Source organism: Trachemys scripta, chromosome 1 (genome assembly GCF_013100865.1).
Source record: "Trachemys scripta elegans isolate TJP31775 chromosome 1, CAS_Tse_1.0, whole genome shotgun sequence".
NCBI classification, from domain to species: domain Eukaryota; kingdom Metazoa; phylum Chordata; order Testudines; family Emydidae; genus Trachemys; species Trachemys scripta.
The window spans coordinates 191859232-191875970 of record NC_048298.1 but is presented as its reverse complement, the minus strand read 5'-3'; positions in this window follow the sequence as shown (position 1 = coordinate 191875970).

The following is a 16739-nucleotide window of genomic DNA, read 5'->3' as shown; positions in this document are numbered from 1 at the left end:
TCAGCCACAGGCTCACGTCGGGATAACTTCCCCGCCCAACATTTACGTGTAGTAGGGGGTTCGTAAGCCATCCCTACTCCCATGCCTCTTATCTGGCTCCCAGAAACACATCTTACCATCATCACCTCCCCTTGAATTTCTCTGATCATATAATGAACCCATATAAGCAGACTAATAAAACTTCCATGAGGGAGGGGAGATTGTTGTGCTCCTCTCTGCTTGCTGACTAAACATTTTTGCATCAGAACATGCTGATTTGTCAAAAATGAAACCATTCAGGGAAAAGGTCAGTTTCAATGAATCTCCTGATTTAACATTTGCTAAAGGAAAAGTTATAGTTTCCAGTTCGAAATTACTTTTTGTTTCGAAATTTTAAAAATTAAACTCAAAATTGAAACAAAACATTTTGAAATGATTGAAATAAAATATTTCAAAATTATTTAAATGAAACCTTTTGATAGACCCAATCCAAAAACAATTTCAGATTACCTGTTTGCAACAGTTTTCATGATTTCTACTTTTCATCCCAATTTGGGACAGGGGAAAAAATTCAAAATCTTGAAAACTCTCACAGAATGGAAAACCATTTCCCACCCAGCTCGTCCTTTTTCTTACCTTTGTTCAGTGTTCTTTCCTGCAGCATCCATTGTCAGGCCAGCCCTGGTAGCTAGAGCAAGAAGTTGGCTTGTATGACTACATGGCCATTAGCCATTATGGCAGGCTTCAGCTACAAAACAAAAACAATATTTAAACACGTATACCTTCCTCCACACTCCCAGGTTTTGTATAGCACATAGAGGCTTCCGTGACTGGATGCCTGTTGTTCCATCTGGTGGCTGAATGAGGCTCAGAGATCTGGACCCCCTCTGGCCACCTAAACATATCAAATAAACTTCTAAAAGAGGACATGTAACTTTACGATGAATCTAGGTTAGGGCTGGTGTTCCTTGTGCCACCTTTCCCCCAACCCTATTCTTACCTTGCTTTCATCCAGTCCTGGAATTACTAACCTTTGGCATCTGTGATAGCTGCCCAGGAGGACGCTGTTTAATATAATTACAACTCTCATCAACCACAGGCTTCAAATACAACCAACTTATTTTAACACTCATTGAATTACATCTCTCTCAGAATAGTTTAAAATAGAAATAAAAAATGCCATCTCTCCCCACTAGCCCTTGCTTATACCCAGAATAGACTTTCCATACAGTTGTCAATTGTAGAGAATTTGAGTCATTGTTGAACTATGTAAACAATCTTTTTTTTTACATATAGGTACACTCTACTCTACACAGTATATGTTCCTGTTCCACCCTTTGTTCTTCAGCTAACATATTGATTTGTGGTAATACAAGAACTATCCAATTTATCTTTTATTTTTCAAGTATTTTTAGATACTCTACTCCCTTCTTATAAGCAGGGCCGCCAGAGCGTGGGTGAAAGGGGAAGTTTGCTCTGGGCATTGAGACCTGGCGCACACCTGAGTGGTGCTGCAACCCAGCATGCCAAGTTGCACGGCCACTGGCTCATGATCCAGGAGCCGCCAAACCTGAGTGGTGCTGCCACCCTGTCGTAACACCCAGAGTGGGGAGCCAGGTCCAGCCCTGCGGGATAGGAGACTGCTGCTATGGGTGGAGTGCAAGGCAGATTTGTTCCCCAAACCTCTGCCTCTTCTCTGGGTTTTTGCCCTGGACCCCTCTGTGCAGCCTTATAAGCAGATTCCAGTACAAAAAAGAAACAAGAAAGAAAACGGGATCTTATTCCTTATCAACCTCAGTTTGATTAAGTTGACAGCACTCTCACTTTTATCCCGCTCCAGCAGTTAGGTTTGTAGCCAGTATAATGAATTGGTGGCTGTCAAAGTGGAAGTTAAAAATCTATCAGTCTATACTTGTATGGTCCTTGTCACTGTAATATCTGATCCCAGAACACATTTGAAAATAGCAGGGGAAAATTCATGGAAAAAAATTGCTGGAAAGGTCATTGAATAATGTAATGAATGAGACCATTGCCATGTAAGCTGCAGGATAAAGTAGAAAACATTTCTTCCTCAAAACTAAGACATCAGCATGTGATTTTTGACAACTTGTGAATGGAATAAAGTCATCATATTACTTTTAAAGGACACCTGCAAATTTTTTTACTAAATTTTCTCAGCTGCAGCAATCCATGCTGCATTCTCCCATAGCCAAGATGAGAAATCCCCCACCTACATATGTCAGCCCCATGCTGCAGTCAACCCTAATGACTAATATCAGCATAGCACACACTAGGTTATAGTGCAGTGGGGAAAAGTCATTAGAGTGAGCCTGAGCAATGGGAAAACAAATAAAGACACAAATGGGGGATTAAACCAAGAATGATCTAAAAACTCTTTTAGCCTAGCTCAGGGGTCGGCAACGTTCGGCACACGGCTCGCCAGGGTAAGCACCCTGGCGGGCTGGGCCAGTTTATTTACCTGCTGACGCGGCAGGTTCAGCCGATCGTGGCCCCCACTGGCCGCGGTTCGCCATCCCGGGCCAATGGGGGCGGCGGGAAGCCGCAGCCAGCACATCCCTCAGCCCGCGCCGCTTCCCGCCACCCCCATTGGCCCGGCGCGGCGAACCACGGCCAGTGGGGGGCCGCGATCGGCCGAACCTGCCGCGTCAGCAGGTAAATAAACTGGCCTGGCCCGCCAGGGTGCTTACGCTGGCGAGCCATGTACCGAACATTGCCGACCCCTGGCCTAGCTGTTGGGGATTTTCAGCACATATTGCTAGGTTTGAGGGAATTTTCTGCAAACAATTTGTAGGACACCTTTTTGGAGGAGTCATTTTGCTAATCTGTCTTCACAGAATGAAATAAAACAACAATAACCCAATCCCCCCATTCAAGTAGGATACCACTGAAGTTCAGGTAAGTGAGAGGCAAAAAACAGCCAGAGATAGCCCTGCATTGTTGTAATAATGCTCTTATCACAGAATGAAATAAATGAGAGCAGGGCATTATGTTATATTGTCCATTCCTTTAGTGGTGCTGGACTGCTTTCTAAAGTCAAGATGTAGGATTATAGCAGTATTATCATGCTTCCTGGTTAGCTGTAACCTCTTGTCTTATTGGGCCCGTATCTAAGAACATTCCTAATGCATGCAGATATCCAGCATAACCATGCAGTTTGTGGTATGTTACTGCTTACCTGTTACGTCTATAGAGACAGATTCTGATACCTTTATTCGTGTTGAGTAGCACATTATTCCATAAGTGGTCCTACTGACTTCAGCAAAAAATACTTCAGCAAAAAATACTCACGGAGTTAGCATCCATTCAGCGGGAGTAAGGGAATCAGAATCTGATCCTTAAATGCTAATCAAGATTTAAAATGTAATGAACAATATTCAAGCTCTGTCGTTTGATATTCAAGAACAGTCCAGTTCATTGGTAGCCTTATTCTAGGCTGTTATCCATTTCCTCATAATGGGGGAATAATTAAATATATAAAGTGACTTAATGACAGTCAAGGAAACTGAAACGTAGAGCATCAGACTTTGTAGTTAACATAGAGCTAATGTTTAATTACTTTTTTGATTTACACAGGATCTTTTTGGTCAGATAATTCAGCAGTGCTCATGAAATCCTATCTTTTTAAACATGAATTCTCTTCATCTGCTGATTCAGTAATTCCAAGGTAAAAATTGCCATAAGCAATTGCAATAATAATAAATAATCCAAACATTTGTAGACGACTCTAAAAACTAAAGTGGAAGTTAACACTCAAATCAGATTAAGATTTTGAATGTACTATGTGTAATAACCTTTGTATAAAATTAACCTTTTCATCAGAAGAATAGAATGATGCTTATTACTGAAGTGAGTTGAATAAAATTAAGAGGACATAGCTGTTGATTTGAAATGACAAATAGACCAATGACTCAATAAATAGCATGCTTCCCTCTGAGTCGGGATTGAATCAATGCCCTAACATTAGCAATAGGGGACACTATGTTTTTGGAGGTGCTGTGTCAGATAAATTTTCCTGACTGCTTGCATTCATTAAAGATCCAGTGGCATTATACGCAAGAGTTGGAATGTTAATGCCAGTACTTTGGCTATATTCCCACATCCGTAGTTATTACTTTTATAACATGCACTCTATCCCATCTCTTAAAAGAACATGTATCTGGGGAATGTAATTTCTCAGAGAAAAAAGATCACTCTTCTCCATTGGAAGAGTCCTGGAATTCCTGGAGATAACAAAATTTTGTTGCATTTTCACAATGATCTTCAGTAGGATACAAAAAAGAATCAATGAAGGCTGTGGGAACCAAGTCAATGCGAGATGCAGGTGCTCAGCATCTCTCAGAATCAGTAAATCAAGCCCTTAAAGAGCGAGTCTTGTTTGTGTGCTAGCTTCATACTGCACCACCCCAGAACATTTATCTGAAAACACAAAGGAGAGCAGTGGGGAGAGTGGAGGGAACACGATATGGGGAAACATCTATCAATCTCTCTTTCTTTAAAATGTTTTTAATAGGTGGATTTAAAGCCACATTTTCAAAGGTATTTCACACCTAAAAATGCAGGTACGTGCCTGCAGGGATTTTCAAAGACACTTAGGGTATGTTTACACTGCAGCTGAGAGGTGTCATTCCCAGTGCAGGTAGATAGCCTCATACAAGCTCTGCTTGAGCTAGCACACTAGAAATAGTAGCATGGATGTTACTGGTGGCAGCTCAGGCTAAGTGTCCAAGTCCAAGCCCACCCAATCCCCAGAGCTCAGGTGTCTAGCCTGAACCATTGCCACTGCTGCAACATCTACACTGCTACTTTGAGCATGCTAGCTCAAGGTGAGCTAGCATGAGTCTCTCTACCCAGGCTGGGAATCAGACCTCCCATTGCTGTGTAGACATACCCTTGGGGTCTAGCTCCCTTTGATTTCAATGAAAGTTAGGTACCTAAGAAGTTTTATAAATCCCACAAGACACCTATCAACATCTTTAGGCACCTAAACACCTTTAAAAATCTGGGCCTCAGTGCTTGCGAACTATTCTGAACAGACAGACCTAGGGTGCGAAGTCTGGCATCTTTGTTCATAGTAGAGTTACAACATGGGTAACAGCAGTGCAAATGTCCCCAAGCGGCCCCTCCAGAGTGTCTCCAGCCCCATAAGGAGGTGCCATCTGAGAAGGTGCTGTAAGTGTTTGTTTTCCTTTCCCTTTGAAACCTTCTCCTCTCTGCCCAGACTGCTAACAAGGCTGTCTTCTTGTCTCCAGTTGAGGTGGAGATTTTTGTCATATGGATGCTTGTCTCACAGAAACTGAACTAAGGTCACCCACTCATATTAACCACTTTTTTTCGAGTGCAGATTGTAAATGTATCTTTGGCACAGGTAACTATGTCATTCAGAAAACAGTTTTCTTCACATGGGGTAAAATCCACTGTTGTGGAAAAAGTCAGTATAAGACCCAGGCACTGATTAAGTCCTATTTTGAGAGCTGAAGTGGTGCTTAGGCATTGTGGTGAATTTTATCCATGTGGAGCAAGTTTCCAAATTTCGCAGTCACTGAGATTTATTTTAGACGTTGCTTATTACATCTGTAAACCACTTGGCTGTAATCTAAATATTTCCCCTTGTGGGCTGAAATGGATAGAGACAGCAGCACCTAGTGGAAATTGCAGGAATGTACCGCATTCTCCATCTACCCCGGGCCATTTATAAGCTGGATAGTTTTCTGTTCTGTATCTAATCAGGATGCTAAAAAAGATTTCCAGAACTTCAGTGTAGTGACTGATAAATTGACCCAGTCTCAGTAGATTAAAGCCTTCTTTCACAACATTGGTATTTTGAAAAAAAAAAGGAAATTTATATTAATATGCTATAAACAGTAACTTTGAAGAGCAGATTTTTCAAAAGGACTGTCAAAAGGATTTTTACAATATTTACTTGCTGTGTGTGCATAATATAGAATCACAGTCACACCAACTGTCACAACAGTGACTCAAGCCAAGCTAGAAAATTAGCACTCCTGTACTGATCAACACAGAATCAAACTTGATGGGGAATCTGAAGTATGGCCCCCCACAATACCAAATCTGGATGCTTGTATTTCTATTGTGTTTTCAGCAGCATGGTCCCTATGATACTAAGGAAGAAACGCAGCTTCCAATGATCGAATGCACTACATTGATATGGCTGATGATAGCTAAAAGGATAGGTATTGATTTGTTTACCCAGAAATTTGTCATGTCCTAAGATAACCCAGCTTTCTTTCAGGAATATGGTAAAAATGGTATATATTTGCTTAGATCCACAAGGGTGTTATTTTTATGGATCAATTATTTCAGTGTTATTCCTTTTTTTAAAGTAGCTCTTTTTTTAAAAAGCTGTTCTTTAATATAGAGAACAATCACCATTAGAGTTAAATCCTACTCCTAGTAGAGCAAGGCCACATAATGAGGAAGAACAGGGATACCGGCACATACATCCTTTACAACAGCAATTCTGTGGGCTGGAGGGACTGGCTGCTTGATCTTTCCAGAATTTGTTGTTCCTGTTTTCTCCAATAGTGGAGCAAATGGCTCCTTGACTCACTGGAAGCTCAATCTTGACATCAGGAAGGTGCTCAGTCCCTTCATCCAGCAGATCTTGGTGTCTTGCTGCGCCATCCTGGGGATATGCTCTATGATCTGCACACTCCATGACCTATGATCTACAGTGAGGGCACTCTCCTGGGAGGTGGGGAAGGGGGTCCACCCAGATTTCAGTTGCTGCTCCAATGAATATTTAATTATTTATACAGAGTGTAACAGTTTCAATAGGAGAGACTGAGAGAGACCCACCCTGGAATACCCAATGATTTGGTAGCTAAGACACCTGGGAGGGCAGAGACATGTATTCAAATCCTTGTTCCAAAGTGGGGATTCAAACCTGGGTCTCCCACATGAGTGCCCTAATCACTGAGTTACTGGGTATAAGACCACCACCGGTATTACTTCTTTTGTGACTGGTGCCAAAAACCCTGCGAGTCACTAGCCCAAAAAAATCAAAATCTTTCATTGTGATACTGTCAAAACAGTTCATTTTGACAGGTCCATTTTTTTTTTCATTTTGACTTAAACAGTTCACCAAAATTGACATGAATATGCAAAATATTTCATTTGAGTTGAATCTGCATTGTTTGGCGGTAAAAAGTTCTCTCTGACACGTTTTGTCCAGCTCTTATGTAGCGCCAGCTCACCACAGAAGGGCAATGTCTTCCGAGATCTCAGGGACCGGGGATCTGATCTAGTATGGCAAATCCTACATTCCTACCTAGTTATTACTATAGGCCTAGATCATCAAAGATATTTAGGCACCTCACTCTGTTTGATTTCAATAGGGGCTAGGCACCTAAATAGGCACCTAAGTATCTGGAGCCTAAATATTTTATGAGGCAATAACAGGAATCCGCCTCATATTAACTAAGCTCAGGAAAAAATATTTTGTTATGAGAAAACTTAGGGGCCAAAAGGTTAATATGACAAAAAAGAGGAAATATCAAGACCTCTTAAGCATTACAGAACGGTATATTGGTCTGACAGAGTTGGTGAACCTTGAAAGGGTGAGTTCTCATTTGAATCCTAACTAAAGGGCTTCAATACAGTCTGGTCTAATTTTCTAGAGAATTATGATTAATACATCTATTATTGGATTTGTCAGATTAGTTTATTCTTTCCTATAGCTAGAAGCATTTAATATGTATGATATATTAAAGTTATCATTTGTATTTATTAGTGTTTTAATTTCCGATAAATATAAATACTTCATATTGTCCTACATTTTATTTTGGGACATACACATTTTAAAATAAAGAACCTACAGTTAGGGCTAAGTTTCTCCCCTTACAGGTGTGGGTTTATGAATCGGAGCAAAGTAGCTCTGATTTTATGTTTTTTTTAAAGGGATCCCCTTTGCTTGAAATCCTGTCAGTTTCCAAATATGAGTGAAAATAGTGTCAGGTACTAACCCTGTTCCTCCTGCCAGTTTCTGTGGCTTTACCATAATGTTTTTTTTCTCTTTTAAAAGTTCGTTTCTCTTCATCAGGAGAAATTGACTGACTATGGACAAAGTTCTGTCAAATGTACAAAGGAACAAACCGAGGGGGAAAAAAGAAGAAAAAGGTATGTGTTTTCTCTAATGTCTTGAGGTAGAGCAATCCAGGGTTTTATGTCTATCAGTGGTAGATCCGTTTTGAGACAGCAGAGTGATTTTTAAGTTGACAGTGTCCTTTTCTCTTAAATGCTTAAAGTATATCTACACTGTAGTTAAACTTCTGCAGCTGGCCCATGGCCAGTGCTGGTGCTAGCCCCTTGGAGGCCTTAAGCAGGAATATTTCCCCCAGCCACCCACATACACACACTAGACATACTAATAATTAAGGGGGAGGGCACCTTGAGCTGCTCAGGGCCCTAAAAGCAATTGCTTAGTCAGCTTATGCCTAGCACCAGCTCTACCAATATCAGCTGACTCAAGCTTGTGGAGCTCAGGGTGCAGGGCTGTAAAATTGGAGGTTCGGGCTGTGGTTGGAGCCTGAGCTCTGGAACCTGGGGAGCAGGGAGAGTCCGACAGCCCAGGCTGGAGCCCAGACCAAACATCTACACCACAATTCTATAGCCCCACATCCTGAGTCAGCTGGCACAGGTGTTTAATTGCAGTGTAGACCTACCCTTATTGGCTAACCCTTTACCATCATGGATGTTATATATTGTGCCTTTCCATGGAAGGGAGGTAGAGTGTCCAGGAAACTCGGCACGGTGAACCTTGTAGTGTTTCTTTGAAAGTGTCTCCTCACCAGTGAGGGATATGTGCCTTTTTGGAAGAGGCAGGGAGCGTAGCCTTCCCAGCCCACAGAACCCAGGAATGGGAACATCAAGTCCCATGGAGGTCTGGCCTTTTCTGTGTGGTTTCTCTGGTCTCCCTCTTTTGGCTGACAGCGTGAATCTTGTTGACAGGCACTCCATGAGTGCAGAAACCTATCTCACTGAGGAGGGAGCAGGTGTAGAGCCTAACTTAATTCTACTTGAAATTCAAAAGATTATCCCCTACCTCTGGAAGGGAGAAGAGTGGCTAATCCTCTTCTTGCCCCCGGGGAGTTCCTGGAGCCTGGTCCCCACAGTACAGCTGCAGAGAGGCTTTCATAGGGCTGGAGGGAATAGGGCCATATCCACCAGATCTGGGTCCCACAGCTTGTAAAAATGGCAGTGCTGATCTTGCGCAGAGAAATCACATCTCTGTAGCTGTTGAATTAAGCCTTGCCAACCTGGCTCTGCCACTACTTAATAATTTCAATCAAAACTGAAAATATTAAAAAAAAAAGTCCCCAAAATTGTACTGCAAAATAACAATAACAAACCCCTTAGAAATGCAAAATTGTAAAAATAGTATATTTATTTCTAATATATTTCTGGAAACCATTTAAAATAACAGGTCTTCAGAGAGTTTAACATATTTTACATACATAGTATCATAGAATTCTGTCATTTTATATTACAGTACAACCCAGCTGTACATACTCTTCCAATCAATATAATTTCCAGACACCAGAAAAACTGAAACTAAGAGTCATGTCCATTATTATTCATACAATATTTAAAAAAAACAGAAAAAAATATTAACAGCAGCCAATGACCTTCATTTGTATTTGCAAAGCATAATACTCAAATGAGACAGCATTTACTGATAGAATGAATGGTAGGATGACCAGACAGCAAGTGTGAAAAATCGGGACGGGGATGGGGGTTAATAGGAACCTATATACGAAAAAGACCCAAAAATTGGGACTGTCCCTATAAAATCGGGACATCTTGTCACCCTAATGAATGGCTATGTACACATTAACAAGTGATTCATGAGTATAGCATGACATGAGGGTTATAAAGCATGTAAAATAGTGGCCACAAATATTAATGTCTCTAAGTCTTCTTCTGTGGGGCTGGGTTGTGGCATATAGGCACAGCCCGAGTAGAGGGCAGTGCAGCATATACTGCCCCAGGGATGCTCAGAAAGGGCTTGTGCCTCATGAGACACAAGCCCCCGTCACAGATTCCTGCAAATATTAGTCCTGCCAGGAGCACAAAATAGTGACACAAATTTGTGCAGAAAGGTGCAGCAAACATGCAGCCATCCCTTCGTGACCACCATGGCCCATTCTGGAATATCACTGTGTTGCTAATCTATGGAGGGTCTGGTAAGCGACCTCTTGGAAGGATGGTGCAGCCTGAACGCACCCACCCTATGTTCTGGGAAGCAAAGTCCCACAGGGTCTGTCTACACAGCATTTTGGAGCGAGTGGGAGTGAGCTTTCCAGTCCAGGTCGATAGACTCAGGCTTATAGGGCTCACGCTCGCACTCTAAAATAGCAGTGGGAACGTCTCTTTGAAGTTGCAGCTTGGATGCTGAAGCCCATGCTCCTCACTAGCCTTCAGACCCCAAGCTCTAGCCTGAGCAGCAGCTTCAAAGCGCTGTCTATCCAGCTAATTTTAGACCTTCAAAATGCTGCGTAGACATATCCATACAGGTGTGACCCCCTCCATTTAGTTAATTGTATCTTGGTTCCTCCACGAGACATGCTATCCGGCAAAAGAGGAGAGCCAGAGAAACAGCACTGAAAGGTCAAACTGACTTGGGATTTGGCCTCGCAAAAAGGAACTGGCTGCACCCATATAAAACAGTAAGAATAGGTGTGCTGTCCCTGTGGACTGGGATGTTCAGAAAGGCATTCAGCCGTCTGGGGCAGTGCAGCTCTGCTTTCCTTCTAACTCTATCTAGGCTGTGCCCAAAAGACATGATGTAGCCTGTAAAAGAATAGGACTCCTGCTGTTATGAAGAAATGAACTCCGTTCTTTCTTAATTGACTGCTGACTTCTGAACTGAAGTCAGACCCCATTATTCAGAAATTCCACCCAATCAGTATTTCACAGTAACGCACATTCAATAACAAATCATAGAACCAGGCGTTGGCTCACAGACAAAAGGAAATACAGACACAGACAAAATTAAGCCTATATGAAATACACAAATCATAGTGGAATAATTATTATTACTATTTATTAGTATGCTCAGTGCTGTAAAATACACAAAAAATGTAAACAGGTCCTGTTCCAAAGAGTTTACAGTCTAGGTGTGATGAAGATAAGGAAAACTCTGTAAAATATTTTATGATTATAAAATATACAGGGTCTGATTTAATGCCTAGTGAAATCCCTGAGTCTTTCCATTGACTTCAATGGGCTTTGGATCAGGCAAAAGTGAAATGAGATTATATGTCAGATTTTTGTCTAATCATTTCTAATTGGTAAAAATGAGTTAATCTGTTCCTCCCCAGATCATCTTCCTTCCCTTTCAGTGGTATGTTAACATTTTACATTTGGCAGTTTCTTTTTAGATCACACATACATGTGTATTTAAAGTCAACATACTTTATAAAGATTTTATTTGTTTATTGCAAACTGTGCTCATTGGTCAAAACGAAAGAAGATAATCATGGAGTTGTGTAGAGTATTCATATGTATAAGTTCATTTGTGATGTGCGTAAGACATGTAGGTACATGCCAAGCCACACTTTGTATAGTGAATTTATGTGATGGGTTAAAACTAAATGAATGTAGTAAACACACAGGCACACAAAGAGTCAAGTTCTGCCATTAGATGCATATACACAGCTCTCCTTGAAGTTAAGTACTTCCAAGAGCAAAATATGGACCATAATAGTGGGCTTCATCATGTTCCCATTTAAGACAATGGAAATGTTGCTGGTGATTTCTGTAGAAGCATCAACTCTTTTGTGTTTATAACTCTAACACCACATATCTAATCTACAACTGCCATTTATGGCCATTTCATTTCCTTGGGTCACTAGCATGGAACTCCGAGCTCTGCCACAGACTTCTCAGGGTAGGTCACTTAGTCTCTCTGTGGCTCAGTTCCTCCTTAATAAAATGAGGATAATAGCACTTCCCTACCTCACCAAGCTGTTGTGAAGATAAATACATTAAAGATTGTGAGGCACTCAGGTACAACTGTAATGGGGGGCACGGAGTGTCATGTAAGTACTTCAGATAAAAAGATACATTAAAATCTCTCTATTAAATCTATTTTAAGGTAGCGTGTGAAATCATTTATAAGTCAAAGTGAAGGCTTATAAGTAATGGTAGGCAAAATTTCCCATGAGTCCTTTAGGTTCAAGCCAATATTCACCAGCTGTAGACCTCATCCAAAGGCACACTGCCAGTATCAGCATAGCAAGTATTAATGCAACTCCAAGTAGAACTCCAAGGACAATCACCGCTGTTTTCCAGGCCAGATTTGTTTCAGATGTTGGGATTGCTGTAAATGGAAAATATATTTGAGAAATGCCAGCCTGAAATGTCAAAATGTGAAGCCTTTAGAAAGCTCGGTCCATTAAATGACAGCTGCATTCAATGTCTGACATCAGACACTTTGAAACTGGGCCGATGTTAAATACTACTGTGTTCATGCCCATCTCTTGGGGCCAGATTGTGGCAGCCCCGGCACAGGTGTGCCGGCTGACATAGCAGTCACTATGCTGTATGAAGTGTAAGAACTGCTTACTTCCACTCCTCCTGGGGAGCCAGGTGCCAAGAAGGGAGCACAGAGGGGGAAGGGCCCTGGCCCTATGCCAACCCAGAGCAGAGTCAGTGTACCAGGGGGAGCAATCAGCTGCATCCAAATAGTTGGAGCAGATTGCATGCTGTGTGCGCACAGAATTATGTCTGATGTCTCGATGCCTCTCCTGTGGCAATGCGGCTCTGCACAGCGCCCTCCCCAGAGCTGTGACAGAAATGACCTGATCCAGCCCTTATACTCAATGCAAGATATGCACATGCTGTCCAACATTCAGTGTAGTCAATAGGAGTCTTTTCATTGATTTTAAGCGAGCTACATCAGGTCCACAGAGGCAAATTCAGAGATGAGTCTAAGTGAGCTGAGAGAAAGTTTAAGTTAATGTAACCTGCCTCTTCTTTCAGATTCTTCAAAGTGTATCTTACACCAGCGTAGGGTCCAGTTGTGCAGTACTTATGTGAGTAGCTTTGTTCCCTCCAGAGAACTACTCTTGTAAGTACGTACTTACCAGGCTAAGGAAGGGTCGTGGGACCTATATGCTTTATACTGCAGCATTTCATTTTTAAGTACTAGAAAAGGAGAGCAGCGGTTGGAAAGCAGCTCAGGGGGTCACATCATGGACCAAGTATGGAGACTCTTCATGCCCCCTCCCACCCAAAGCCAACCATCTGTAGCACCAGCCTGGCTGGTGCAGAGCTGGCATACACTGCAACAAGGAGATCTATATCGTTTCCTTCCTTCTGTGTAAAGAGAGACAGGATTTGCCCCATAGATCTTTAAATATAAGAATGTACCCCAGAATATTCTACTTTCACACTGCTGAGGAGAGTTATAACATGTTCAAAATAGAACAGTAATCTACATTCCAGAGGGAATGAGCTGATGAAGAGGTGCAACAGAAGAGGGGTGAGGTAGGGGGCCCAGGCCCATCCCCGCTTAGTTCTGAGCAGAGCCCCACTCCCAGCCTTTCCTCCTGGCCATGCTTGAGACAGCAGCGTGTGGCAGCCCCACGACCAGAGACCCTTGGCCCACACAGGAAGTAACAGGCTGGGGCACCCACATCCCTGCCCCCTGCTGGAGTCCTGGCTGGGGGTAAGAGGCTGGGGCCTTCCGCAGGGAGCAGGAGCACTAAGGGCCTGCAGGACTGCCCTGCCTTGGCACCAGGGCCTCAGGTTGGCATGTCCCAGCACTTCCTTCCCTGGGTGCAGCCCTGAAAACCTGCCTGTAACTGGCTCTGTCCTCTGTCATTCTGAGCCATGCCCACAGGGCACCCTGCACACCACCATCCTCATTCCCTCACTGAAGAGGGGTCCTTTCCCTAGGCTCCCTCCTTAGGAAAATTCTGGTTATGCCCCTGTGCTGATGTGAATGTTATTTGAAAAGTTAGCATAAAAGATATGCACCTTGTAGAAGGAAAGAATTATTTTTAACAATTTCTGTGCAGTGCATGAGATTAGATGCTTTCAGGTCCCTATGCCATAACTAATAAGATGTTTTAGTAACACTTACATTGTACTGTTACTTCAGTTTCATTACCAAACACATTCTTTACTATTTTACTTAAATTTGCTTGAAGAGTATTTGCGTCAATGGACTGTTGTCCTTGTAGTAGAGAAACGAAATAGGCGATCACACTCCCAGGTCTGAATCCAACCACTATGATATCAAAGCTGTCATCTCTCAGACTAATTCGCATTTGTTTAACAACCTGGAAAAATGTAAACCAACATTTGTTCCAAAATGTCAGAGGCAGAGCAAGAATTACTATATACATACACCAGTAAATTTATTTTTTGTACACATCACCCTTTTAAGGCAATACTTTTAGAATAAGAAGTAATTGGATACATTTTTTTTCTATAGCACAAAATATTTATTCAAGAAAGGTTCTCTTGGCAATGTACAGTGCATGATTTAAAGTATGAAATCAGAACTTGATTTTTGGCGTAGCAATCTATAGTTAACTATCAGTCGGGAATTTGTATGCAGTATCCTTCTTCACATGTATATTGGAACCCGGCAGCACCTTACTGCTATATTTACAAAGCACATATAAGATTTCTAAGGTTACTTTTAGGATCCCTTCAGCCTTATTAGCTTGCACACTTTGACTTCAAGTGTGCTCATCCAATACGTACACATCCAATGGTAGAAGTTGGAAATAGGCGTTTAAAATGGATATGATAGTGCTACTAGTCTAGACAAATAGCATGTATAACTTGTAGAGCATTATTCACTTTGGGCTGGTCCACACTAACCCCCCAGTTCGAACTAAGATACGCAACTTCACGTAGCTGAAGTCGAAGTATCTTAGTTCGAAATACACATGCGGCAGGCAGGCTCCCCCGTCGACTGCACGTACTCCTCTCGCAGAGCAGGAGTACCGGTGTCGACGGCGAGCACTTCCGGGATCGATTTATCGCATCTAGACAAGACGCGATAAATCGATCCCAGAAGATCGATTGCTTACCACTGAACCCAGAGGTAAGTATAGACGTACCCTTTGTTTCATCGTCACATAATCAAGAGCCAGACATTTCAAACTGACTGGGCAAAGGAGAGACAGGAGGAAAGATTCATCTCACAACCACTCCAGTATAAATCAAGCATAACCTCCATTGGCTTTATTGGGGTGACTCCAGATTTACACTGGTGTACATCAAAATGCAATTTGGCCTAGTATTTCCTACCAGATAGAGGAAAAGTACTGATAGTTTCCTTCCTTCTAGGTAGGCCTGGTCAAAAATTGCTGTCAAAACTCTTCATTAAAGAAAATATTTCACAAAGTATCTGCTTTCCATGGAGAATTTTGATTTTTTTTGTTGAAAAAACAAATGCCTAAATAACAAAAAAATTAGATTTGGAAACGCTGTTGTAGTGCCAGCTGGGAGTTGCCTCATGTCTCCATTCTCCTTTATGGGCCACACTCCCCAGCTGGACTACATGTTCCATGATGCACCATGGCCAGAGACTCCCATAACACACTTCTTCCCAGCTCCAAGACCATTGTGGGAGATGTGAGAGGAGAAGAGGAGCATGGGGAATTTGACTATACTTCCCATGAGGCACCATGACAGCATTTCCAACCCAAAATATTTCACATTTTTGATAAAATTGTCCACAGAAATAGAAAACATTTTGTGACTTCAGAGGAGGGTCTTTCCCCAGCTCTGACACTGTCTAATAATAATCACTATTGCCTTGAGAAAGTCATACAAGGCCTGATCATTTAAATCGGTAGAAAGACTCCCACTGTGTTTGGTGAACTTTGGATCATGCCCTTTAAAAAGTCAGTTTACCCCTCTATAAAATGGGGATGCTAATAACAACATTGTATGAACGTTCAGCTGATGTAATAATAATAATATATGGAGATATCCTATCTCCTAGAACTGGAAGGGACCCTGAAAGGTCATTGAGTCCAGCCCCCTGCCTTCACTAGCAGGACCAAGTACTGATTTTGCCCCAGATCCCTAAATGGCCCCCTCAAGGATTGAACTGACAATCCTGGGTTTAGCAGGCCAATGCTCAAACCACTGAGCTATCCCTCCCCCCTTATGTAGTAAGAAGGAATTATTTACTGCTTGTAAAATACTTGGAAATTCTTGGGTGAAAGCTACAAAAGACACGCTAAGAATTCTTTTCTTTATTATTCAAATCAATGACAGTCTATCCCAACCTTGCAATATTTTCACTCTTCAAGCTGGCTCAGGCATGTAAGTCTTTTTGACAGGTGAATAAATTGTCATTAGTTTTTACATTATCATCATGGCAAGGTAGAGTAGATTTTTTTACTTGCCTGGTACATTTTTCATGACAATTTTGCTAAACTGTTCTATGTTATGTAACGTTTCTGAACTCCCCTCCTCCCTTCTGTATTCCACCAGCACCCCCTCCGGTGCCTCAGCTGCCAGCGTAAGGCATTGGCCATGAGTTACAGTATTCTACTGGAATTAGTGAAAGCCCTACATCTTACAAATATTTTTTGCAGCATGACTTTAGAACACTAGAATAGCTACTCCTATAGACATTTATCTAACAGGAATGAAAGAAAACAAAAGGGATGAGGAATTCCCCTCCTTTTTATTTAAAACTTTTTAAAGTTCCCATTATTAAATATGGTACATCTGAGAACTGAGCA